Source organism: Dermacentor silvarum, chromosome 3, assembly GCF_013339745.2.
Source record: "Dermacentor silvarum isolate Dsil-2018 chromosome 3, BIME_Dsil_1.4, whole genome shotgun sequence".
Classification (NCBI taxonomy): domain Eukaryota; kingdom Metazoa; phylum Arthropoda; class Arachnida; order Ixodida; family Ixodidae; genus Dermacentor; species Dermacentor silvarum.
The window spans coordinates 170395367-170421257 of record NC_051156.1 but is presented as its reverse complement, the minus strand read 5'-3'; the positions used below and the strand labels follow the sequence as shown (position 1 = coordinate 170421257).

At 46.3% G+C, this 25891-nt stretch overlaps 1 protein-coding gene across 9 annotated transcripts in view; it reads right to left on the bottom strand.

The window, feature by feature from the left end:
• The window catches only part of LOC119446083 (rap1 GTPase-activating protein 1-like), a 254894-nt gene that overhangs the window by 227479 nt on the left and 1524 nt on the right, over positions 1 to 25891 (bottom strand). For 2 of the 9 annotated variants that reach the window (XM_049663885.1, XM_049663882.1), the window contains exon 1: positions 23364 to 23507. The exons of 6 other annotated variants lie outside the window; for them this stretch is intronic. The gene's annotated coding sequence lies outside the window, so the exon portion shown is untranslated. Of the gene's footprint in view, positions 1 to 23363; positions 23508 to 24090; positions 24222 to 25891 lie in introns of those variants that run through there. One more of the 9 variants, XM_049663883.1, reaches the window with a different exon arrangement.

Here is a 25891-nt window from a genome sequence, read left to right as displayed (position 1 = left end):
TCTGCACCCACGTTCCTCGCAAAGGCTATCAAGAAACGAGGGCTTCGCCACACGCAAGACTCGAAGCCGTCACATGAGGTCACAACAGCCGCCAAGCGATAACCGAGAGAGAAAAAAAAATAAGAAAAAAAGGAGAGAAAAACTGTTTAAGACGTCCATTGAAACTCTCAAGCGCTCTGTCTCCCATGGGTGGCAGGAAAAAAGGCAGTATAACAGCATCCGAACAAAGACACTTATACTTCACGGCTAAGAGGTCCGTCATCGAGGTATATAGACCCCACGGACAAACGAAAAACCATCAATGGGGTCATTCTTCTGCATTTTTTTTTTTGTCTATCACATCTGCTAGGAGTTTGATAGCGTAGCGAGTGTTGACGGAAACGATAGCGCACTCTATGATGAAGCTGAGAGAGTGTGTTTTATGTGTGCCTTGCGTGCGTGATGTCTTTCATCGGGAGGACCTCCCGTAACTGCCAGGACCATTCGTTTCCCGTGAAACGGCAATTGTACCGGCGGAGTCCCACTTATCTAAACTGACTGTATGACGAAACGGGGCAAGCACAGTATACAGCCGTGGAAAACGTCGAAGAAAAGAAGATCTCTCCAGCACAACGCTCTTCACAGTAGCTGCAACGTGCATGGTGGAAGACTGAATACCGCGCGTAGGCTTACTACAGCCATCCGGAAAGTCCACTGAGCCACAGGCTATAGTATAATACCCACACAACGGATAGCGGAGACAACCATCTAGATGCTTGACAGCCACGGAGAAGACAGCCTCTACTGCCTGGACTAATGACGCCACGTTTCTACTTCCCCCCCCCCCCCCTTTTTTTTTTACCCCACAATGAGCAGTGACGGTGACCCACGCACGCACGGAGACGAATTGTGGCCTCATTCTCGAAGAGACGCCGAAAAAAGCCCGACAGACGTGATGGCGACGATGACGTCTATACAAAAAAAGAAAAGAGGACGCGGAAAATAGACGAAACAGCCTCAATTACGCGTTCTCCCACGGCGAGCGTGTCATCGGCAGTCAGACGAAGCATATACAGGCGGTCACAAAAACAAGATGGTAAAAAAAAAGAAAGAGAAAGAAGCGAGGAAAGGCTAAACGCCCCAAAAAAAGGCGTCCAGGCCGGCTGAAGATAAATAGAACCCACAAAAGGCAAACCGTGCGATCAAGGTTATGTCGCCGGCAAAGCGAAGCAGGGAAGAAAAAATACGGGTGCGCGCAGGGAAAAAGCCCGAGTCGACAAAGGAACGCGAATGCTGCGGTACCGTTTCTTCGCTGCAACGGACGGACGGATATTGCCTTTTTGGCTTTGCGTATACCTGTCCCGTACCCCGCGTCCCTGCCAAGCCCCCTTCATTGAGCAGTGGACGGAGGGCTTTTCACGGTGCGAGCAATTTTCTTGGCAGTACTATACACGCCGCAAGAAAAAAAGAAAAAGAAGGGGGGGACGGTGCAAGAATGTGTGCCTCGTGGCTAAGAATAAACAAATAAAGACATGGCAGGCAGGTAGCGGAGCAACGTCAGGGGAGAGAGAGAAACAGGCAGATGAATAGAGCAATCGTAGAAAAAGCACTATAACACCACAGAAGAAGATGAGGAGACGATCGGGGAAGCAAGCAAGCAAGAAAGCAAGCAGGCGCGCACTACGGGAGGCATTCGACGATGCTGCCTCTGCTGCTGTGGCGACGGACGCCGACGTAATAATGACCAAACTGGAACCGTCAGGAAGGAACCAGCCCCTCCTTCTTATCCTCCCTCTCTCTCATCTTCGTTCCCGCGACAGCAGCCGCGTGCCTGTGCGCGTAGTATACCGCGGACCGAGCTGGGCTATAGCGGCTCTGTCTCGTTCTTCGCGGGGTCGACCCCGAAATGAGAAACGTGAACTTCCAATCAGGGACGTTCGTCCCACGTCCGAGACGCACATTCCTAATCATTACCCTTTAACTAGTAAGCGCGCGCACGCCTCTCCGTCACCCAGCCACAGGATGGCGTTGTGGCTTGACGTCCATGTGGCAGCTTGTTCGATACCCCATGGCCACCAATACTGGGCAGCCTGGGAAAATGTGAATCTCTAGTCGCATCGTGAGGCGTAGAATACGTGAAGCCGGCAAGGCAAGCAGGCCAGGCAGAGAGTGTACGAGGGCTCGGTATTAACGGAAGTTTCAGTTTCATCACATCTGACATCTCTGCACAGCGCAAAAGACGAGGACTGAAGGACGAGAGAGAGAGAGAGCGAGAGAGGAAAGGCAGGGAGGTTAACCAGAAGCGAGTTTCCGGTTTGCTACCCTACACTGGGGTGGGGGATATTGGTGTTAGAAAGTGTGCAAGAGAGAGAGAGAGGTGGGGGGAAGAACACAACACAGCGCCTGTGTTGTGTTCTATACCTTCAGTCCTCGTCTTTTGAGCTGTGCAGACATGTCGATATTGAATCACCAACTTATCAGCACATCTGCCTATATATATGCAATATAGTAATAAGTATAACATCGTACCAACAAAATCGAAGGCTAACCACACTTCCTGCGTCCTCGGTCCGTTCATGTCCTCAAACTTCATCCGTCCTCTAGGAGACCGCGCGAATGCACGAGATGGCCTCCAGCGAAGCAAGGGCACCATGTCCCCAGAAGCTACTCTCCCTTTCCTGTCTACCTCCCGAACTCATTCCTTTCCATAAGGTCTTCTTCGGGCGGTCGGCCTTTTGACGCTTGACTAGGGAGACCTCTTTCCTCTTTTCTTTTATTCCCCTCACCCCTCCTCATGTGTAATGCTGTTGAGGTGTCCTCACATCGAGAGACAGTTACGGCGCTGCACTTTTATTTTGAATATCTTCCTTTAAAAGTCACATACAAATTTGCTTAACACCGAATCACCTTCACTCCCATCTCCCATTCCTCGCTCGTTTTCTTTATTGTTTGGCTGCGGGATAATACATGTACCCGCAAGGCAGTAAGGCAGTTATGGTGCCCGCAGCCACACAGCTTGACTGATTTGAGCACAAAAACAAACCAAAACCAACGGAAATGGACGTGAAATTCGAGGTCTTACGCAGGCTCTGTGCGTGTGAGTGTGTGCGCGTGCGTGCGTGCGTGCGTGTGTGTGTGTGTGTGTGTGTGTGTGTGTGTGTGTGTGTGTGTGTGTGTGTGTGTGTGTGTGTGTGTGTGTGTGTGTGTGTGTGTGTGTGTGTGCGTGTGTGCGTGTGTGTGTGCGTGTGTGCGTGTGTGCGTGCGTGCGTGCGTGCGTGCGTGTGTGTGTCTAGTATACAAAGCATTCTTCCGTCCAACGAATGCAAGTAATCGTTCGAACGAGTTAACAGCAAGCCTAAACTGATTTGGTGCCTCTCTATGGTGCACCTTCAAGAATAAAGCCGGGCTTTTCCTTCTTTTATACCTTCGTACACATGCGTGCAGTACGCCATATGTCGTGCGCGATCACGGCGTGGCGTTTTGTGTGTAGACACTTCAAGTGAGCAAAGGCTGACGGGAAAGGACTGCGCCTCCTGTTGGCACGCAATGTTACGAAGAACGAAGTAACCCCGAATACGCAGTCATGTACGGTATCGCTGGTAGTGCATGGGTCGGTCGCGTCGTCGTTTAAGCAGCGTGGGAACCTGAATGGCTGGACGGGCGGTCGCCCAGGCGGGGCCGTATAATGGGAAGCGTGGATTTTCTGGGACGTCGAGCTCTGCCACTTCCGCGAGCTTTCCGCAAAGCGCCGCTTTTAGCTCGAGGCGTGCGTACGACGCCGTGATCTTTGCGTGTAAATCATTCGAGCTTCGTTTTGAAGGCGCTGGGCTCTCTTAAAAACTGGAGGCCGTTAAAGCGACTATTATCGTTTTGTTGATCGCGTACGGCGGCAGTAAACAGAAGCGATCGTGCGATTCCATGGAAGTGCTCACGGTTCTCTCTCTTTCTTATTTTGGTGTAAGATTTGTCGCGGCAACGGACGTTAGCAGTGGCGTTGTCCACTGACGGAGCCACGAAGTACCGCATATTTCGGTCTGTAGTCTGCTGACTCTACGTGCCTATATAAGGTGTCAAAATTCACGCACTGACGGATTAATGAGCAAGATTTAAAAATTTCACTTGTGTCACTTGGTAGTCAAAATGGAGAAAACACGCGGTGTTGTAGCGGACCCGATAGATAGATAGATAGATAGATAGATAGATAGATAGATAGATAGATAGATAGATAGATAGATAGATAGATAGATAGATAGATAGATAGATAGATAGATAGATAGATAGATAGATAGATAGATAGATAGATAGATAGATAGATAGATAGATAGATAGATAGATAGATAGATAGATAGATAGATAGATAGACAGATAGATAGATTTAAATTTCACAAATCGCACAGAAAGTTTAGCGCTGCTGCAGTATATACCCAGGAGCAATATATTTCCGCTGAAATTACTTCCCGCGGACTTGTGCGGACTTCCAAAAAGAACTTGTTCTTTCCGCATTGCTCCGCTCCTGCAAATCCTGACACTGTTTGCGAAATAACATCGTAAAGTACGGTACCTTATATATCCGTACTTTATGTGCGTTAACGGGTTAACTGGCCATAAAACCTTCGGCTCCTTATTGCCTTCATTTCAGCGCCGATGCTCCTAGCGGCTGCTTCTGGCACTTAACCATTTCTTCGACTATATACTTATCGGAAAGGAACTGCAGTAGTTAACGGCGGCTTCACAACACCGAGCTTTATCTCAGACATGACGGCTACGTACGTGTTAACTATAACCACCTGGTGTTCTTTAGCGTGCACTTGAAATGACAGCGCAAGCGCGCTGATGTTCATTACACTAACGAACAGAGCAAGGGAAAACGGCGCACTTAAAAAATAACAGGAATAAAGCGCGCTTTTCTGTTTCTCCTCTCTCTCTCTCTCTTGGACCCCAGAGAAGCATGATAGTTATACTGAGACTAAAGAGACACATTAAATCAATCTAGACTGGCGAGATTACTCCTTCAAAACTATTTTCTATTTATTCGACGCGAAAGGATTGCTTACTGCACGAAATACGGTTGGCAAAGCGTTATATACCTCAGTATTGGGCTTCAACTACAGCGCCCGTGACGTCAGGGTAAGGCCATGCGTTTCGTGATATTTCCGCGTCTGGATCTGCCATGTTATAGTTACCTCGCAAAGAAACTTGACGAAACACTCGGTAAAATTCGCTGCGAGACAGCGCGGCCACCCGCCTCTCTGCTGAGCGGGGTTGCTTGCGTTCCGCAATTCTCATCGAGAACTCTTAGTGTGCGAACAGCTTCTGCGCGCTCAGCTACCAACTGCACCCTCTCCCTTCCTGACCCTCTCTCTTTCCTCTTCTCTTTAGCAACGCTTGCTGTGACTCTAGTTCTATCAATCTATTCCCTGCTTTTCTTTCATCCACCCCCAATACTCGAAACGTCTCCAGCTCAACTCGAACGCTGCTATTAGTTTCGAGCCACAACACTTCTGGAAGGTTGAGGTTCCTTCCCTACGGTCCTGGCTGGGTGAATAGTTTTGCTTTTAATTACAATGTGCTCTGCGGCACCAGATTATTTTTTTTTTATGCAGCAGACATACACATTCCTCATCCTGTTGCGAATATTTGCTACTGCGTGTCTTTGTCTTCAGGCAGCCACCTTGGAGCTCGAACTTAAAATACGATGAAATGAAATTCTGGGGTCTCACGAGCCATAACCACAGCGTGATAATGAGGCACGCCATACAGTGGGGGACTCCTGAGTAATTGTGACCATCGGGGATTCTTAACGTGAACGTAAGTCTTAGTACACGATAGTTCTCGCGTTGGGATGGGGAAAAGCAGAAGGTATTCACACGACTCATAACGCAGTACTACGAAATTCATTACGCAGTATGCCATCGAAATCAAATTAAGGGCACCTCGTTATTGCGTACGTTGATTCTAAAAAAAAGCAACACAAGAAACAAGGACTCCTCAAAGAAAGCGAGAGCAGCTTCAATAAAATAAAACAAAATAAAACAAAAGAAAGAAAGAAGGAAGAAGAGGTCGCGAAAGCCAACCGCTACCAATAGTCTCGAGAATCTCGCAGTCATATTTTCGAGCTTCTGAAGCTACGTAGACGGTGTACAAAAATGTAAATTAAATAACGCGTCGACAGATACGCGGGCTAAACAGTAAGACCTAAAGACATTCGAAAGTCCAATACTTCTTCTGAAAAAAGAACGCTAACTATATAGAAGCTCGTTATAGTAAAGGTTAACGGCGCCCACCAACTGCGACAGGTTCGACATTCTCGTCGCGCCTTTTCTCTGCTTCTCCCTTTTTGTGTAGCCCCCCCCCCCCCCCAAAAAAAAAATTATAACAAATAAATAAACAAGAACAAAGCAGCTAAACAAGACGCGGTTGCCAGAGGAGCACCTTCTACTTGAAAAAAACATTGGGTTCATTATGTATTCGTACTATATATAACACGTGTGACCTTTATTTTTTGTCTTGTTCTTTTCTTTTTGACCCCCACGTGCTATGCTTTCGTTTTTTTTTTTTCATTCTATCTCTCTCTCTCTCTTTTTTTCTTTTCTTTTTCTTAACACCTAGGAGTATATAGCTGCGAGAGATCGCGGGAAGAGAGGGCTTTCGCGTGTTTCTATAAAGTCACGGTGGCGCAAAACTTCGAGCAAGAAAAAGAGAGAGCGAAAACAAAGAAAGAGAGGGGGAAAAGCCAAGATTCTCGCTCGCTCCATGGAGATTCCTTCGGCCTGATTGCACGCACCGGCAAAGAATACCGCGTCTGCATCGACTTGAACTTCTAGAGCCACGTTTGCATTCAGTCGGCTGAATTCTCATTTTTCTTGCCGGCCACGAAATGCGCGCAAGTGCTGAAAAAAAAAATAAAGGAAAAAGAAAGAGCGGGCTAAAGTGGACAAGAAGCGGAGGGTAAATCTAATAAAGCTGGTATATAGGAAGTGAAAATAACGCTTCGTTTCATCAGAGCATAGGTTTATATATGCCTCAACGTAGCTATTGTACTAATATATGGTGCCGTACTTGTGTACTATACATGTACATGAGTGTCCTACGCGTGATGCGGTTGAGTGAGTACATAAGGTTCCGGCATAAAGGGTAAAGGTCCGCGCTTTTTTCAATCGTTGGTTGTGCGAGACCAGCAGTGTGCTTCGCGCGGAGGCATTGAAGACGGGCCGTTTATAATAACCCCGTCGTGCGAGCGTCAGCACTCGGGTTACTCGAAAAGAAGAAGAAAATAATTACGTAGTAAGAAATTTCAGAGAGGAGACTCATTTAAATTCGGACACCGTCGGTAATAATATCTTCTTGCCGCCTTGCATCGTCGGAAAACGCTGATGACGAGTTCGGCGATTCCGCATATTATTGTCGAATAGAATTTAAATTTTTCGGAAGCTGACGGAAGCTTCAGTGGGGCGTGACATTACGAGAACGGGAATTACAAGAGCGATGAAAAATGCCTGCTGCAAACCTGCACTTAACAGAAACTTCTTCATATGAGGGAATAAATGCTGTCGCGTTTAGCTTCATCGCTTTTTTTTTTTTTTTTAGGCCTTGCGCAAGGCCTACAAAGCGTTACAGTAAGCGGCGTTACTGCGCCCAGTCACGGGCTAACCTTTGCGCCATATAGAAACTATGCACAAAAAGGAGAAACCGCTAACAGACACCGCTTCAGCTTGTTAGCCAAAGACTTATCGTTATCTACAAGTTTCTTGCAGGATGCTTTTGACGTCGAACTCCTTGTCGATATGTTTGTCGCTATCCGGTTGCGCTTAGTAATGTTGACCTGACATGTCTTAGGTCATAGTTGCGAGGCTAACGTCGATTGCAGACACCACGCGCCTGCCCAAGAAGTCGATCCTTCCCGATCGCTCATCTCGTTTACTGGGTCGTCGCTCATCGATTCCGTATATCGCACCACCGAATATATGACGTGTCGTAAAACGAGAAGACTAAGAACAATAAGAAAGAGAGGTTTAGGTGCGACTTGTATGTCGCCTCTGCGGCGCATAATGGCTCAATCGATCTCTACTACAGCTCCGACCTCTCTGCCTTTCTAATAAATTATCTCTCCTCTTACCTTACTACAGCGCAATTTTCTGTCTCGCTTAATCTCACTTAATCTAGCTCCCCCCCCCCCCTTCTCCCCCAGGACGCTATAGTAGAGCGACGCGTTCTTGCTTTCACATTCAATTTTCGAAGTGGCCTTCCGCTGTGGCCGGGGCTATATATAGTGTCCCGTCGCTAGGCACGATGTAATGGGTTCATGTCCTGGCCACGGCAGCCGCATTCCAATGTGTGCAGGAATGCAACATCACTCTTGTACCAAGTTTCGGGTACAAGTTCAATAGCCCCAGATGGTCAATATCAATCAGGAGCCTTCCACCACGGGATATCTCATCGACCCTGTTTTGCTTTGGGCAATCAATCAATCAATCAAACAATCAATCAATCAATTCGACGAGTCAATTTCATCCTGATTGCTCAAGACCAGTTAAAACTTTGAGAAAACGAGAGATTGAATGTTTGACTATTTAGCGGTCTAATTGATTGATTGATTGATTGATTGATTGATTGATTGATTGATTGATTGATTGATTGATTGATTGATTGATTGATTGATTGATTGATAAGAAAACCTGCTGGCCGCATCTGAACAGCGGTCAGCAGTATAGGGAAGGCGTACAAGGGACGGAAAAATGACAGAGATAGGAAGGAAGAGAGTTTAGCCAAAATGCCCTAACGCGATCGAGAATGCGCCCACTCGTAGCAGTTTACCTCATGTCCTAATATACGAAATGTAAAGCTGGGCGTGACGCTAGCACCTAACAGACTAAACGTACTCTCTCCCTTCGAGAACGTATACCCGTACATCTTTCCTATTGCGAGAGCAATCGCCGAACTAGGCGCTCATTTGCAGCGGAAACTTGACGCAGCACTCTCAACACCGAATCGCCCAGCTAAAACGAGTCGCTGATTAGTTCCCCTATCCTATCCACTTACGCAAGCCGCTGACGCCTGACTAAATAATAAGCGACTGACGCAAGCCCCCGCTGATCGAGCTTCCCGCACCGCTCAGTTTCATTCGAACCTCCTCCTGCCGTTTATACTTCGCCTGACAGCCATGACCCGAACGACTAACACGAACGTTGACGTAGACACACACACACACACAGAGAGAGAGAGAGAGTAGTAGGAGGTTGGGCCCGGGAAAAGCAAAAAAACGCGAAGATGGGGGTGTGCACGAAACAGAAATACGTGTATACACTCGGCTGCTCCCAACGTCCCATCTTGCGCAACGCACAGCAGTGCACGGCACGGCGGGCGTAACGCATATCAAACGAGCCGGCGTCTTCGGCGCCCTGACACGTCGTCGTAGTGCGGAGGGGGAAAACTCTCTGAGGTCACCGAATGTATAGCGGCGGGTGGTCTATCATACAGACGCCTGGCGTGGGCCTCCTCGGAGAAGGAAAAAGAGAGAAGAGAGAAAGAAAAGGTGTCACTCACGCTGCGGGCCTGACGCGTCAATGCTCAGCTGCGCCTTCGTGCGGTGGCCATCGGCCACGTTAGGGCTGCTGATCGGCGCCGGTTCTGGTCAGATCGCCGAGAGAAGTTGGTCGCATTACGGGGTTTAACATTTCAAAGTAAAACGATCGACTACGAAAGATGCCGTAGTGGAGAGTACCCGATTGATTTTGCCAGCCTGGGGCCCTCAAACGCTCACCGAGACCCTGGCACACAAGCCTATCTGGCTGGTCCCTAGAGAGGGAGAGAGAGAGAGAGAGAAGAGCTGTTTAACCAATCCTGAAGAGGTCTGTCTACAGTCGCACCTTAAGCTGACTTAGGTTTTCATAGGTGACTGGCAAAAGCTGCGCGAACAATGGCCGCAATGATATTGAAACTGCAATGGAACGGAGTCGTTACCCGTACTAAGCTATTCTGGCTGGTTACCTTCCTATAAGCTGAACTGTGTACATAGGAGAGGAGAAACACAGTTTAGAATTTTACCCTATATCCTCCGGCGGCACACCCGTACCCTCACCCCCTCCCGCGTGTCTGCTCCTTTCCCCACAATCTTTCCCGAGCGAAGGAAGTCCCTCTCTCCATAGATTTTAGGGGTGGCCGGGGGCGCCATCACTTAATTGTAGCTGGGGGCAACTATATACGATGACAATCTCCAGTGACCGAAGGTTTCGCTGCTCCGTCTCTAGCCCACCATCCACTTTGGACGTGCCCTGGGACAAAGACAGTCCGCGAAAGTGCACTTAGGCGCGTGAAGTTCAGAAGTGACCGACTTGAAAACTATGAGCGAAAGCTCATAGACATTACATTTCATAAGTCGCCGTTACAGTACCTGCATGAAACACGCCTTTATGATTATATTCAATTTTAATTCTGACTTTACGCCACGTGGCAACAAAGAAAAAAACGTCACCTTCTTGATATCAATGGGCTTCACAAAACTTGAATATATATATATATATATATATATATATATATATATATATATATATATATCTCTCGAAGTTATGGTGCCACTATATCGAGGAGACCATTAACAACTCTGGCTTTTCATCTGTCTGGACGACTTGCCGACTGGCGTACGGTTGGTGGAGTAATATGTGGCTTCGTTCGGCAGTTGGTGATATATAGAGCACGGGAAATGACAAACGGATCCGCCTTTGTGGTGATGGCGGCGCTCGAGAAAGGTATTGGGGTCACAGTCTAAATTGAAATGTATGAAAAACCTTTGGCGCACGCCGCGGTCCCCCGACGAAAGCCGCAGAATGTGAGCCTCGAAACGGTAAGATCGAGAAACGTTCATAACTGAAAGATTGAAATATATGGACGTTGTATAAGGGCAGCATTAGAGGACGAACTCGCGAACACCACATATATGGGCAATATATATGTATAAAGAAAAGGGGAATAAAACATTGCACCTACGAAGTGAAACGACACCCTCCAAAATCTTGATTCGGGCGCACGTTGTATAAAGGTCACGATGTGCCTCTGAAGTTCGCATTCGAGTGCGTCATGCTTATCTTTAAGGCCCCGCGATCGCGCACCATATCGATCTTTGATTTCGAGCGCCTTCCAATCCCGACGGTCCTACCGAATGAACCAGCATGCGAGTCTAGCCGTTACGCCTATCTTCTGCCTTCTTCGTCGTGGCATTGTGCGCAACTTTTGAGCTTTGCCTCGGGTGGCACTCGCTTGTGATCACTATAGTGCTATACTGCTTTAAGCACAGTAACAGCGCAGCCCTCTCCCCCCAATCCTATAGTATAGGTAGAGTGTACTAGATTCTAGTACATTCTAGTATAGGCTAAAGCAGGGCGTAATACTTCAGGCCGAAGTGTTCCGTTTCCTAAATAAATTCTCTCTCTTTCTCTCTCACAAGAGACTGTTCATATTTGCGCACCTCGTATAATGATAAAAGAGAATTAAACGTGCATGTTTGTGAGGAGCTTGAGGTCCAAAATCGCCTATACGGTACGTGGATGCGAGTATTAGGCGCGCGATATCTGCATTAAGCCTTAAAACTGATTTAAGATGTACCTTGCAAGCCTTGTGCGAATACACGAAATTTCGAACACAGATACAGTAGAGAATTTTGGTATTCTAGTTGAGAATCCTCTTCAAAAATATCTGTGAAAATTTCGATTTCTCTAAAACTATTTACATGTTCGTTTCACTCCGAACTTAAACAAAAGCAACACTTATATTGTAGTTTATAGGCAAGAATATCGATAGAAGTGGTGACTGCACCGGACGATTATAGTGCGGAAGAACCGCTGTTGCCGTTCGTTCATTCATTCATTCATTCATTCATTCATTCATTCATTTTTATTACTCTCAAGGTACATGCGAGTACATTATAGAGGAGAGAGGCCAAAAATAAAAAGAGAACTAGTGTTCAAAGACACCAGTTCTTTAGCGGACGCATGGTGCCCGCGCTTACTTATGCGACAAATCTCGAATTCTGAGATCCGTCTAATTCTGAGAATTCTGAGGCAAATCTCGTAGCCATCACTGTGGAACACGCACCCACGTCGCTTCCGGGTTGCGTAAACATGTTGACGCCAAGAGCTCCTCGAGGATATTACAGATCGCGCGAGTATCGAAGGTCCCCGCCATGTCTTGCATGACGGCCACCCATGCCCGCCAACACAGGTTTACAGATCTGTCACGTCTGCGATTCCCATTGCTGTCGCGTTTGTGCACAAACGTCACTGCGTGTGTTACTGAAATGTACTAGCACGCAGTGAAAGCACGCTGTCTTCTCGTACACCGCGGTTACTTCTGTTACATTTCTGCCCCATTTATTTTTTTTTCTGAAATATCGCGACAGCTCGTCGTTCCGGTGTGTTAGCGCTATAGTTGACAAATAAGCTTCCCGATACCTAACTTGCTGCTCATAGAGTAAGCTTAAGTCAACTAGTCCTTGGGCTAGTCGCTTTTACTTCAAGCGATAAGCGTGTAGCGTTAGCGAGACGGATTCACGAAAATATGACAAAACGAACGCTGTACTCGTTCGGCCTGTCATCTGTAGGAATGAATGCACTTTTATCTTCTGTAATTTTTCTTAAGTAAGAATAACGTTGAACTATACCACAAGCACCTCGGCTTAAGCACAATATAAGCAGCTAGACGTGCGAGACGAAAGTGCCAGACGAATGGTATTTGCGCGAACTTGTTTGTAGACTCAGTCAGCGTTATTGAGTGCCAAAAATGGCACTCTCGTGACGCTGCCTGTCATCAGCTCATCTCAGTGTCATAGTTTAACGCCAACTACACTATATATACCGGACACAAACTCACGCATGCGCACTCTTCTCACGGTATCCTTTAGAAGCTGTCCATTTGCGCATCAACGCATGCCAAGTTTGTTGTTGCCAAAAATAATCACAAATAAGCACAATGTTTGCTGCCGTAACTATTGACTATTGAAGCTTGCTGCCTGGCGCCATTGGTTCACTTCCGTTCGATAGAAATCATTGACCTGCTTATTTTTTATCCGTGTACGCGCATTCAATTTCATTTTTGCTGATTTCTTTTGTTGCGTCTATGCTTGCGTAATTCCCCAGTCCTTCTATAGCCCTTGCTGTATAGTTATGTAAAAATAAAAATAGCAAAACTTTATTACCAGCTGCTGTGCTGGTTTTCACTTCTAAATATTTTTTTTCTCTCGTGAGGTTTCTAAGCATAATATCCATTGAAATGAGATATTAAGGAGCAACGGTACCAAGCATCGTGTTAAAACAAAACAACTTGACATTAGGGGGCCGCGGATATAATTAAGAATAAATTGCACCCTGTAAGTCCAACTGCGACCGATGTTACCCTAATCCTTTTGTGGCAATGTTAATCTTTCTGAAAGTTACCATGATGATAGCTTTCGGCCCAAGGGCCTTCCTGCCCAATAATATGTACTGACTCTGAGAACATTGAGCTTCGAACGCGCACGCGTGCGCTCTGGAATTGCCGACGGGAGCGAGGAAATAAATGTTACAGAGTGTTCAGTAGTCTCAGCGGCACTCTGCACTGTGGACAATGATCCTACACTGTTTGGTAAAAAGAACTTCAAATAGTTTCTTTTTTTCCATTCTTTTTTTCCAAACAGGAAGAAAGGATAGCGCATCTGCCGTCTATATCTCAAGGACTCAGAGGCCTGCACGAGCGGCCAGCTGCATCGGGGCGAGACATTTGCTGGCGCCCACGTCGCCGCCTGCCATTTCTTTGCTCGCACCTCTTTCCGTACGCATCTGTATAGAGCTGAGCGCAGGCCGGCATTTATGGCGAGGCATTGTTGGTGATCCTCCACAAAGAGCGACGGAACGAAAAATGTTAGGCCTAACGTTAAGAGACGGGAAGCGAGCGGTGTGGATCAGAGAGCAAACGCGGATAGCCGATATTCTAGTTGACATTAAGAGAAAAAAAATGGAGCTGGGCAGGTCGTGTAATGCGTAGGATAGATAACCGGCGGACCATTAGAATTACAGAATGGATACCAAGAGAAGGGAAGCGCAGTCGAGGATGGTAGAAAACTAGGTGCGGTGATGAAGTTAGGAAATTTTGCAGGCGCAAGTTGGAATCAGCTAGCGCAAGACAAGGGTAATTGGAGATCGCAGGGACAGGCCTTCGTCCTGCAGTGGACGTACATATAGGCTGATGATGATGATGATGATTGTTGGTGAGACATCGGGCGAATCTCGTTGGCGAGACCCCAGTCCTCACTTCCAAACGCAGCTCATGTAGATAATCTCTTTTTGAGTCTGCTCTGAGAAACGACTTTTATGCTACGAACGTCAAACCCTCCCCCCCCCCCCCCGCTTTTTTTTTTTTGTCGTTTAAATGATATGGGTAGATGCGAAATGCGTCAACTCCCTGCACGTGGAGAAAGAAGCCGTGTCCTCGTGCTCGCTGTCAAAAAAAAAAAAGACCAGGGTGGTATAATGTTACACGCAATTTCCGCGCACTGAAGAAGGCACTCAGCAAGACGAGGAAGACAACGATCGTCAAGGCGTTCGCGGTTGTTGTCGATCCACCATCTTGGATGTAGTTTCTCGGTGTAATTTGTAAATGTTACACAGAAATATTATACAGTTAGTATTACATCCTCAGCTTTCGTATCAACTCGTGCTACTCGAAACGGATTTAACGTATGAATTTCTTCGTCAGTGTCAGAACAACGGCCTCGAGTTCAATTTAACGTCAATTTTCACTAAATTTCACGCGGCAAAGCGGAGTCTTCCATAAGCGACTCCCGTACAGTCCGCACGCTTCCGACTTTAAGTTGTGGCTGAATGCTTTACGCGTTCGCTTCCGACTTGACTCTGAGAAAGAATTGAAGGCAACGCGCATTATTACGATGCGCAAAGGGTCTAACGAAGCTGTACATTCCTGGCAGCGTCTGCTTACTACTCGGTCCAGTCCGCATACGTGACAAGTTGCACGCAGCAAGGGCACATGCACGCGTATACAACTGCGTGGCTTTGCCAAGCAGCCGACGACGTATACACCGAATATATAGCTGAGCAGCGCGGCTCTCTCAGCCAGGCTACGCCTTTTTGGCGCCCTAGAATCCCCCCCTCGAGGAACTGCGTAGGTGTGCAAGGAACTGTGCAGACGTGTAGAGGTGCGACGCCGTTTCCTGTGACGAAATCCTTTTTCCGTTCCGACGCGTCTTTAAGAACGCGTGCGCGCCGTTCGCTGCGGTATATAGGCCATCCATGGAACGTGGTGTCGAATCACGGTCTTTAATGGATCCCGGACCGACCTGACAGCGCTGCACGAATGCCGAAACGACCTTATGTTTGGCAGGCATCGGTGTGCTCATACGGCGCTCACACACCGTGCGCTCTTCTGAATGCCTGCACGCAGTTATATATCGATAGAATCTACAAATAACAGTATACTCAAGACGTACGCCTTCCTCATTCAATGAGCTACCTTATGTTAGGCGTAGGGCGGCCATATACATTGCACGTACACACACATAAGTCCACATATGTTCACGAAGGTATGTTCATGCTCGGCATTGTTGCCGTGTTCCTCCTATACCTGTACTTTCATTATCTTTGCTTTAGTTATAGACATATAGAAGGCTCTCTCTCTCTCTCTCTCTCTCTGTGTGTGAGACAGTGTGTGTGGTGTGTGTGTGTTCAACCCCTCCGTGAAAAAGCGCAACGGTATGATTACCAGCAGTATAGTTACGAGGTTTTCAGTACGGCAAGAGCACGAATTCTGTACGGCGCGAACACGCCGGCGTCCTACTATCTGGGCAGCTTCCCTGTGGAAAAATAAAAGTATGTCCTATAGTTGTGCTCGGCCCTTTTATAGCTCCTTATCAAAAAAAGCAAAGAGCAGGCGCTTCCTTTTCCGGCTTGCTCTGTTGCGCGCGGCTTTTAATTGCTGCCCCTATGACGCAACACGTCAGACGTTTCAATGAATTATATTTACGTTTCTATATGTAAATAAACATACAGAAATGGCTAATCATCCTTCTCTTCTCTTTCCCCCGTTCTGCTGTTAGGTTTATCTTGTCGATATATTACCTTTCTAGGGATGTCCTTGTTTACATTAGTCTTGTTCTTCTTGTTTTCTTAGCAAGAACTGTGGTGCTTGCCTATTTGATTTTTATGTACTAGAAACGTTAACAACACGTACAGTACGTATAGCCGACTTGTTCACAACGTTCTTATTGTGTGTCGCTTCTCAAGTCCTGTCGGTGACACACTATATACTTTCGTTCTTATAAATATCGCTTCAAATAACTGTACATCAATCACTTATTCCTCTATTTATGAGGGCCATTCATTGAATGCTAAATAATACACAGTCAGCTGAGCACTGATATTTTGTGCCAGCGTTCCGCCATATAGCCGTATGTTTGATCTCTATCGCTTGAAGCACTACAAACAGATGCATGCAGCATGTCATGTGCTGCATGTTTGCTTTCTTTCTCTTTTTCCTTTTTTCTTTAATGGGTCGTCTTTGTCTTTCTTATCTTGTCAATCATTCCTTTCCACTTCATACTCTCTTCGTAATTGTTATTTTGTGCTTGGAGACATGGCCCGCACTATCGTATGTGCAGATTGTAAAGCACTTGTAGCTTGCTTGCCCCTACTCGATCCGCACTACAGCTGCCGATGAACTGCCAGTTGCAGATCGGCAAGTGATATCCGCACTGCAGTCTTTAACGGACGTTATCCGCGTGCCGTTTAACTACAAGGACACTGTGCCTACTCAATGCTCTATTTATGTACTCGGTATACTGAGCGCAGCAGTGCCTCACCCGAGTAGAGAAATACACGCAAGCTAACATCCTTTCGTGTACAGAAGATAGGCATCACAAAAGCGGCCTCGTCGATTGCACGCGCATAAGATAGCGCGCTCCCTTCAAACAACCGCCTGTGCGAACAACTAGGTACTTCGGCTTGTTTTTGATTTCGCACCTTTACTATACGCTCACCCTGATGGTGTACTCTCTCCCTCTCTTCCTTTAACATTCATTCTCCCCCGTTTACCCTTTCCCGCTGCAGGGTAGAATACCGGATATTCCCATCTGGTTAACTTCCTTTTCCTTTATTCCCCATCTCTTTTCTCTTGTGTTCAATTACTAACTAGCGATGCTAAGAGACGAAAAGTTAGACGGAACGAGGAATATAACATCACTTAAAGTGGCCGTATCACGAAATTAAATACTTAGCCGCTGATACTGAACACAAAAGTAATATAACAGAGCGTCCGCCTACTTCAGCTCTCGAAAGTCAGGTTCAGTTGGCAAGTTTGACCGTGTAACGAAAACAAAAATGTAAAAAAAAAGAGATTGTATTTGGAAGAACTAAGTTGCAACTATATTTGGCACTGACAAGCGGTTTTGCTAGCTTTAGCGAATGCGATTATTTTAGCGACAGAGACGCAGGAGAGAGTAAGGTATACTATGACGGCTTTACCTGCTCCTCTTCAGTATAAAATAAACATGCTTTGGTGCTTTGGCGCGTTGGCGCCTGGCCGTTGCATTCAACAGCGCATACTCATTCATAATAATAGTGACTGATAGCGCCGATTGCAATGCCTGTGGTTATAAATAAACTGTAAAACACCTCCTAGACCTCCTAGGCCTTTAAAACACCCGTCCTTTGAAAATTAAAGACTTGACCTCCGCACAGCTTTAAACTAGTTAGACGAAATACCTCTCTCGTTGCACAATATCTTTGAACCATGGCCTCGCATATTGCAACTGCAGAAAGCGCTGTTGCGATTCCTGAAGGCAACCTAATTGACCTACAGTTGGTGACCCAGCGCTTGGTATTTTCATCACGTAGGCGGCCCCAGAGCACATTAGCTCATGACTTTCTCTCCTCTTCAGTTTATATCTCTTCCCCTAATACAGGGTAGCCAACCGGCCTGGTTGGCCCCCCAGGTTAAGCTGGTCAATCTCCTTGCCTTTCATTTGTCGTTTTCCTCTCTCTCTCTCTCTCTATCTTGGTGTGTTTGTTTTTGCGAACATGACGTTCTTATTACGAGCACCTCCTTCAGTCGAAAAAAGCGGCACAACCTGCATGAATAAGGTGACATCTGAGCACCGGACCCATAGCTTTACCAGCATACCTCTACTACAATGCACACGAACAACTTACTGGAAGCATCGCAGAAAAGCGCATGAACACAGTTCCAAGAAAAACAAAATTCGGTATACGAAGCAGACAGATGGCGTTTGTAAGGCGTCATACTATAGGCTGACAGCGCTCTTCTAAATCGCACCGCTGCCCGCGGCTCACTCGCTATGACAACAACTCCTGCCGCAGCAAGAATAACAACGGAAAGCAGCGCAGCACTCGAGCTAGAAAAAAAAAAAGAAAAAAAAAACGCTCGGGCGCCTCACTCAGATAACTGTCACGCACGGCTTACCGGGAAATGAGAAAGAATCGCATCAGCGCAAGTGCAGTTGCAAACTCTCGCGCTTTCTTTGTACGGTTGCTAGACGCGCGAGCGCGCACCTAAATACACCGCGCTCACGAGAGGGCATTATATACGTTATACATACTAGGAATTAAAAGGAAACCGAAACGATAGCACAGCCTTTTCCTGCAGCAGTTCAGCAGCGGCACTTGCATGCACGCTGGTATAGCGACCGCTTTCGATTAGGAGGTATGTCACAGGTGGATGCTTAGGCACAGCGTCATCAGCCCAGCAACTCACCGTATGCTTTACTGCGTGCCCAGCACATGCAATTCACAGAGTGTACTTCGTCAAAGTTGCACCTGTCGCGTAATAATAATCATAATCATCGTTATCATTAGTTGTTTTCTATATGTCCACTGCAGGTTGAATGCAGCCACCAACTGCCTCCAGCCACCCCTGCCTTGGTTTTATAGTACAAATCCTTATACTTGCAAATTTCCTAATCTCATCACACCCCTTATTTGTCTGTCGTCCTCGGCTGGCGTTTACCCATCCTTGGCGCCCATTCTGTTGGTCTAGTCACAGCCTCTGAGATCCGGTGGCGCGAACGAACACCGTATGCGCTATCATGAAGACCATGCTCCAACAAACCACCGGTTATCATCCTGTACTCTTTACATGGCCTGCGCAACACCATTTCTTCCTCTTAATAATCAAGTAGGCTATCAGCTACTGCATGTTGGCTCTCTAAGTGACACCGCTGTCTCCCTGTCTTTTAATTTTGCGCCTATCAATCTCGTTCCAGCTCGTTGCGCGGTCCTATAGCTCCTTCTTAAGGTTCTTCGTTCCTCCCCAAGTCTCGTCCCTGTAGAACAATATATCGTAAGAATGGACGATATGGTAGGCATGCAGCTTTGAAATACTATGGGTGAACAGGACAGGCAACATTTAGAACTTCAATAATTAGCGTAAATAATGACCCCGAAAGAGCTTCGTCGATGCAGTATGGCGTACGACACCGTGATATGTCTTATTTATTGGAATTAGGGGTTGAGGAGATAATGAACAGCGCGCCGATGATACAAGGAATATGCCAGGTGAGGTTACCCTAAACTGTGGTTTTCAGAGTACGAATAACAATATAAAACTTGGGTTGCCATATGGAACCAATGCAACCAAACATTAATGTTGTTATTATCGTTTGTAATTCTTTTAATTATATCATTATCTATTATCAGTGACTACAAAGACTCTTGCAAGAAAAGTAGTAGCCACATTCTGCATCCTCATAAAATTTCGTCATTCAACTTAAAGATTATATTCTGGTGCTCTACATGTCAGAACCACAATCTGATGCACACCGAAGCGCAGGAGCTCCAGATTAATTTTGAGCCCCTAGGGTTCTTGAACGCGCAATCGCGCACCAAGTCCACAGTACACGAGTCATTGTTCATTCGACCCCCATCGCGTATAATGCAGCCGCCGCGGACGGGGTTCAACACGCGACTTCGAGCTAAGCAGCGCAACGCCTAGACACTGCAGGCTACCGCGGCGACTGTCCATTTAAGACACGGCAAGGACATAAAAAGAAATTAGCATAGTCCGCGCTGGCTTCCCACTGCAATTTTATTGCGATAACAGTTATATTGACACTCCACGCGCACTTCTGCCGTCGCCGTCGCCGTGAGGTTCCGTATAAAGTCCAAGGGCGATGAAATCGTTGCCGGTTTTTGCGAACACACCCTTAATCGTGTGAGCAGACCATGGGTGCGAACTTTTCTACAAACGGGTCAGCTAACGCGGTAAGCTTAAAACACGTGATTACCTTCACATCGCGCCTCACCATACACGAACGTCTCTCCTGCGGTCACATGAGCCGAACCCGCGACATCACACTCAGTAGCAGAACGCCTATATTATCCCCTGCAACTCCAGCAAAATCCTCCCATACGGCGACCACTGGCCGGCGATCGGCGATTGTGCAGGATGACATCTTCAATAAAGCAAACGCAAGGCAGCCGCTAGTGCGTTTGGCCACGCGCGCGCAGTGTGCGCGTCGCGGTACGGCTTGGCGACACGATGGCGGAGCGGGGCAACAACGACAAAAACGGATTGCGACTTGATACAATGAGGACAAGAAGAGCGGGCAAATACAATGGAAGCACGAAGGGGGCCAAGATGAATCCCCTTGTTTTCGCCGCACAGCACAGAGATGGGTATTTCAAAATACAGGGTCACCCCGTCGTTCAAATTTACATACGGTGTCGCGGCGGAATAAAATTCATTGCCGTGTATAGATCGCCTATGGTGCGTATACAGAGAGAGCATCGAGTGAGGGAAACCAAGGGTTTTTTTAGGGGCGAAGCTCCTTAGGGTGTGGGTCGTTCCCTCCTCTATTGTTGTTGTTGTAGTAGTAGTAGTAGTAGTAGTAGTAGTAGTAGTAGTAGTAGTAGTAGTAGTAGTAGTAGTAGTAGTAGTATGTAGCCACCTCTAGTTTATGAATTGCTCAATAGATGGCGTTGTGTGTCCGTAGCCACCTGTAGTTTTATGAAGTGTTCACTAGATGGCGTTCCGGGTCCGCTTCCACTTCCTGTTCCGCTTCCACATCCGGTTCCACTTCCGGTCCCGGTTCCACTTCCGGTCCCGGTTCCACGTTGCGCGTGTTCGTTGCGAACGTGGGCAAAACGCCTACGGCGTCGACAACAGTTCTGCACGTTGCTGGTGCTGCTGCATGTCCAAGTTTATACAGCTGATAAAACTACCTTGAGTCGACCCCATGGCTGCTTCGCATACTACTCAGGGTTCCCCTACGGGAAGATGGTGTAATTTTCTCTCTCGTTCCCGACGCGCGCTCTCTTTATCTCTCGTCCGTAGCTGTGGTTTACCCGAATGATCCCCCGGTGCTTCGCCCACTCATCATCATTGACATCGTGGATATGCTGTGTTTTTTTTTTTTTGTTAGTCACAATTATATGAAGCAAACAGACTACGAAGCTGTTGAAAGGATAGGAGAAAAAAACTGGAACATTTAATTGAAATGTCGAAATAATCAAGGAAAAAATAAATGAAAGTACACGAAACGACAACTTGCGGCAAGTGCATGGGAGTCGAACCCGCATCTCCCGCATTAGGTCAAGCCTTTTTGCTACGCCACATGAGCAAATTTCGATCTGTGTCATGATGTCACGGTGACATCGATGACGCCAGGTCAACGCCTCCTAGATAGCACAAGGCCTGTGCCCTTCGATCCATGACGTCATGCTACCTTGTCCGACTGCCATAGAATCTGATGGGGATGCTCCCGAGTAAGCCGCGGAGATTCTGACGTCACCGCTTTCGTCACGCCGGGCTTGACAGTGGAAATTTAGGTCTAAGTAGCATGACGTCATAAAGCAGAGTGCACAGGTCTGCTATCTAGGAGGCGTTGGCCAGGTCCGGCTGATCACCCCCCCCCCCCCCCCCAAACTTTGTTATCAAATTATAATATCTTAAGTGTTTCCCAACCTTTTCGCGCGCTAAGTGTCGTTCTTTAGCGAGCGAGAATCGTGTGGTATGGGTTCTAGAACGTCGAAAATATACGTGAGTATGCTCCTTTAACCAGACACTGATGAGAAACACTAAGGGCGCATTAACACCGGCGCTTGACAGAAGTCGCACGACCCACTGCGACTGGCAACCTAGGAGCGACTCGCGATGACCGCTGTTCACACTGGAAAGCGTGGGGCAGTTTGCCGCACCGAAATGTCTCGCGATTGGTGCCGCTCACGTGTGCTCGCACCGCCACTGCCACGCAAAATTAGCGTCATTTTATTGAGATGTCCCTCTACTGCGCCCTTGATTGGTTCAGATATGTCTCAACTGGCAGTTGCGCGAGTGAAAAAAAAAAAAGACCGAGCAGCGAGCGACAGTCCCAAAAAAGTCGCTTTTTCGATCAAAGCGACCGTTTGCGACCGGTCGCATGCGCGACTAACTCAGTCGGGCGACCGATGGGAATCGCCGGTTTGAATCAGCCCTAAATCACCTTATTCTGATAGGATATTTTTTTCGAAACTCTAATATTTGTTAATTTCGCGGTAATAGGCTGATTAATGGAGTGGAAAATGAAGATTAAAGTGCTATTTGTCGAGCTTCGCGCCGAAACTCCAGCGCCTGAATTAGGTCAGCGTGGCGTCCCGTATTTGAAAGCATTTTTTGTTTCGTATTTTTGGAGTTGTGCGGGCAGCAAAAGTCCCGGCACCTTGCTAAGTTCACTCTTTGGCTCTCTTAGAATACAATGTAGTTCACCTTTAGTGATAACAGCAGTATCAACTAGGCCCAAGCAGACGCCATCAAAATCTGTGACATCACGGCGATCTAGTCGAGAACTTCGAGATGGCGTCGCGCCCCATCATTAAATTTTTTTGCTTTTTTTTTTGGCTTACCAAGTTTCTTCTCACGGTAACAGCGGCCTTTTATATATTGCGGAAGGATGATTTGCTACAGTTTAAGCGATTTTTCTTTCTATTTAATGTCCCTTTAAAATTGCTTTCTGCTGCCAGCAAACGGCATTGGAAGCTCCAACATTACAGCTAGTCCGATAATGTTCGCGCTGTCCCGTTAATTCTTCTTAAAGTTGTTTATGCGCACATGGCAGTCAAATTTATCTGACACACTTTCGTTATCTGCGTAGACTATAGATCTGACCGCAGAACTACACGCGCAGTTGCACCCGACTTGGTAGACCAGATCAGAGTTCGTTCACGCTATGTGTGCCATTGACCTCACAGTAGCTAGCTCCGGCCATCACCATCAACTGGTTACATCTAATCGGTTACAAAAAATAGTTATTGACTTACATAAGTGCTACCGAGTAAATGAAGTAATCAATAAATGACTAAATTACAAAAAAACGTAACTGATTGCAAATAAATAATTACATGTAATTCGTTACGTACAAGTCTGCTCAGATGGGCTGGTCTCCTCCGCAGCGACCGGCATGCTGACTTCAGCAAGTGGAGTCAAGGCGGCTCTAATTATAGAGACTTACTGAACTTCCTGCACGATGCAGGGTTGCATTCATAGTTTTTTTTTTCCATGTCATAAGAGAGCCCTCCTCAGAAAATAAAGAAAAAAGAACAAAGAAAAAAAGAACACACAATGAACACACAATGAACACACAATGAACACACACACACACACACACACACACACACACACACACACACACACACACACACACAATAGCGATAAATTGGCTGTATTGGAAAAACAATTTGTAGAGCGATGAAACCATAGGGCGTTATTTTTAATTGTAGTGGAATGATGGCGCAGATTCATGGTATATGTAACGATTTCGTCGACTGCAGGGATTTATTACTTTACTCGCAACTTAGCAAACAATTAGGGTTTCTTGATGCGAAGCATAACCTAGCTCCTTTTCTAAAAGCAAGAAATAAGGAATCTACATTTAATCAAAAGTGAGCCATACACTACGTTACTGCAAATATTTCACGCGGTGCCCCGACTACGAGCCTTTTCCGAAGACCTTGAGATTACCACCTTAGCGAATTGTACACCGTAGTACTCGCTAAAGAGGTACAACTCAAACGTTAGAGAACATTATTTTCTTATATCTCTTTCTATCCATAACTCTTTGGAAATGAACACAAAACGTACACTCACTGCTCTCGCTCCGCAGGAGCTGGATTGGTGCACACAGCACACCCTCGCAAAGTATGACCGAGAAACTGCCTGGTAATATTTACTTCCTTTTAAAGGCATCCATCGTGATCCACAACCGATAAAAAATTCATCACCCGTGCTCGCTACGGGCTTTCTAGTCGCTCATAATCGTGCTTGCGCAAGCCAGGTTCGAGTGATCTATATTGCATTTATATTTATTTATTTATTTATTTATTTATTTATTTATTTATTTATTTATTTATTTATTTATTTATTTATTTAGTGCCACTATAGGTGCTAATTTGTTGATACGTTATATCTACTGTGTACTGTGCATGTGTGTCCAAGTCCGAGTTCGCGTTCAAGCGATTGAGAATGATTTCCATGTATGTTTCCCAACATGTGAAACTCGTTCACCAAAGCGATTTCCTTGTTTCTATTCTTCTATCGGACATTGGGAGTTTACAGTATAACGGATCCGTGAAAAAAAGGTTAATCACTGCACAGAATGAGCAACTATACTGAAAGGCGAAGTGCATACATGAAGAATAAGCTATAGCTCCCAATGCCGAGTTACCTGGTGAGGTCGCGCCGAAACAACATCGTGCCGTGACTTCCCCATATTGTAGGCGGTAAACTTGACCACTACCGATGGTGTATCGCGAATTATCTCGACACATCGAAATAACTTTTACGCACTGTAGTAGTTATATACCACTCTCATATATATATATATATATATATATATATATATATATATATATATATATATATATATATATATATATATGCATTGAACACCGTGTATTCATGTGCGACCATTCGTTCAAGTAATATTGCGTTTGTTATCATAGCAAATGGACTGAGTGAGTGTGGAACATTTATGTGAATTCATCCTGCCTCTATGCCAGTGTAGAGCATAACAGCTAGTTTTGTATTGTCATCGTGGTATTGGGTCAGTCCTGTGCCTAGGAAAATCCTGACCACCATATACTGAAATAATTTCTTTTTCTACAGGTTGCGTTGAACAAGATTTGTATTGGCTTTCTGATCGTGACGTATGTATGTATGTTTTTTTTTTCTTTCTGGTGTTTTACGTGCCAAAACCGGTTCTGATTATGAGCCACGCCGTAGTGGAGGGCTCCGGATTAATTTTGACCACCTGGGGTTCTTTAACGTGCACTACAACGCAAGCACACGGGCGTTTTTGCATTTCGCCTCCATCGAAATGCGGCCGCCGCGGCCGGGATTCGATCCCGCGATCTCGTGCTCAGCAGCGCAACGCCTTAGCTGACTGAGCCACCCCGGCGGTATGTATGTATGTATGTATGTATGTATGTATGTATGTATGTATGTATGTATGTATGTATGTATGTATGTATGTATGTATGTATGTATGTATGTATGTATGTATGTATGCACGTATGTGTGTATGTATGTATGTATGTATGTATGTATGTTTAAAATATGGGGTTTTACATGCCAAAACCCCCATCTGATTATGAGGCACGCCGTAGGGGGGACTCCGGAAAATTTGGACCACCTGGGGTTCTTTAACGTGCACCTAAATCTAAGTACACGGATGTTTTCGCATTTCGCCCCCATCGAAATGCGGCCTCCATGGCCGGGATTATGTATGTATGTATGTATGTATGTATGTATGTATGTATGTATGTATGTATGTATGTATGTATGTATGTATGTATGTATGTATGTATGTATGTGTGTGTGTGTGTGTGTGTGTGTGTGTGTGTGTATGTATGTATGTATGTATGTATGTATGTATGTATATGTGTGTGTA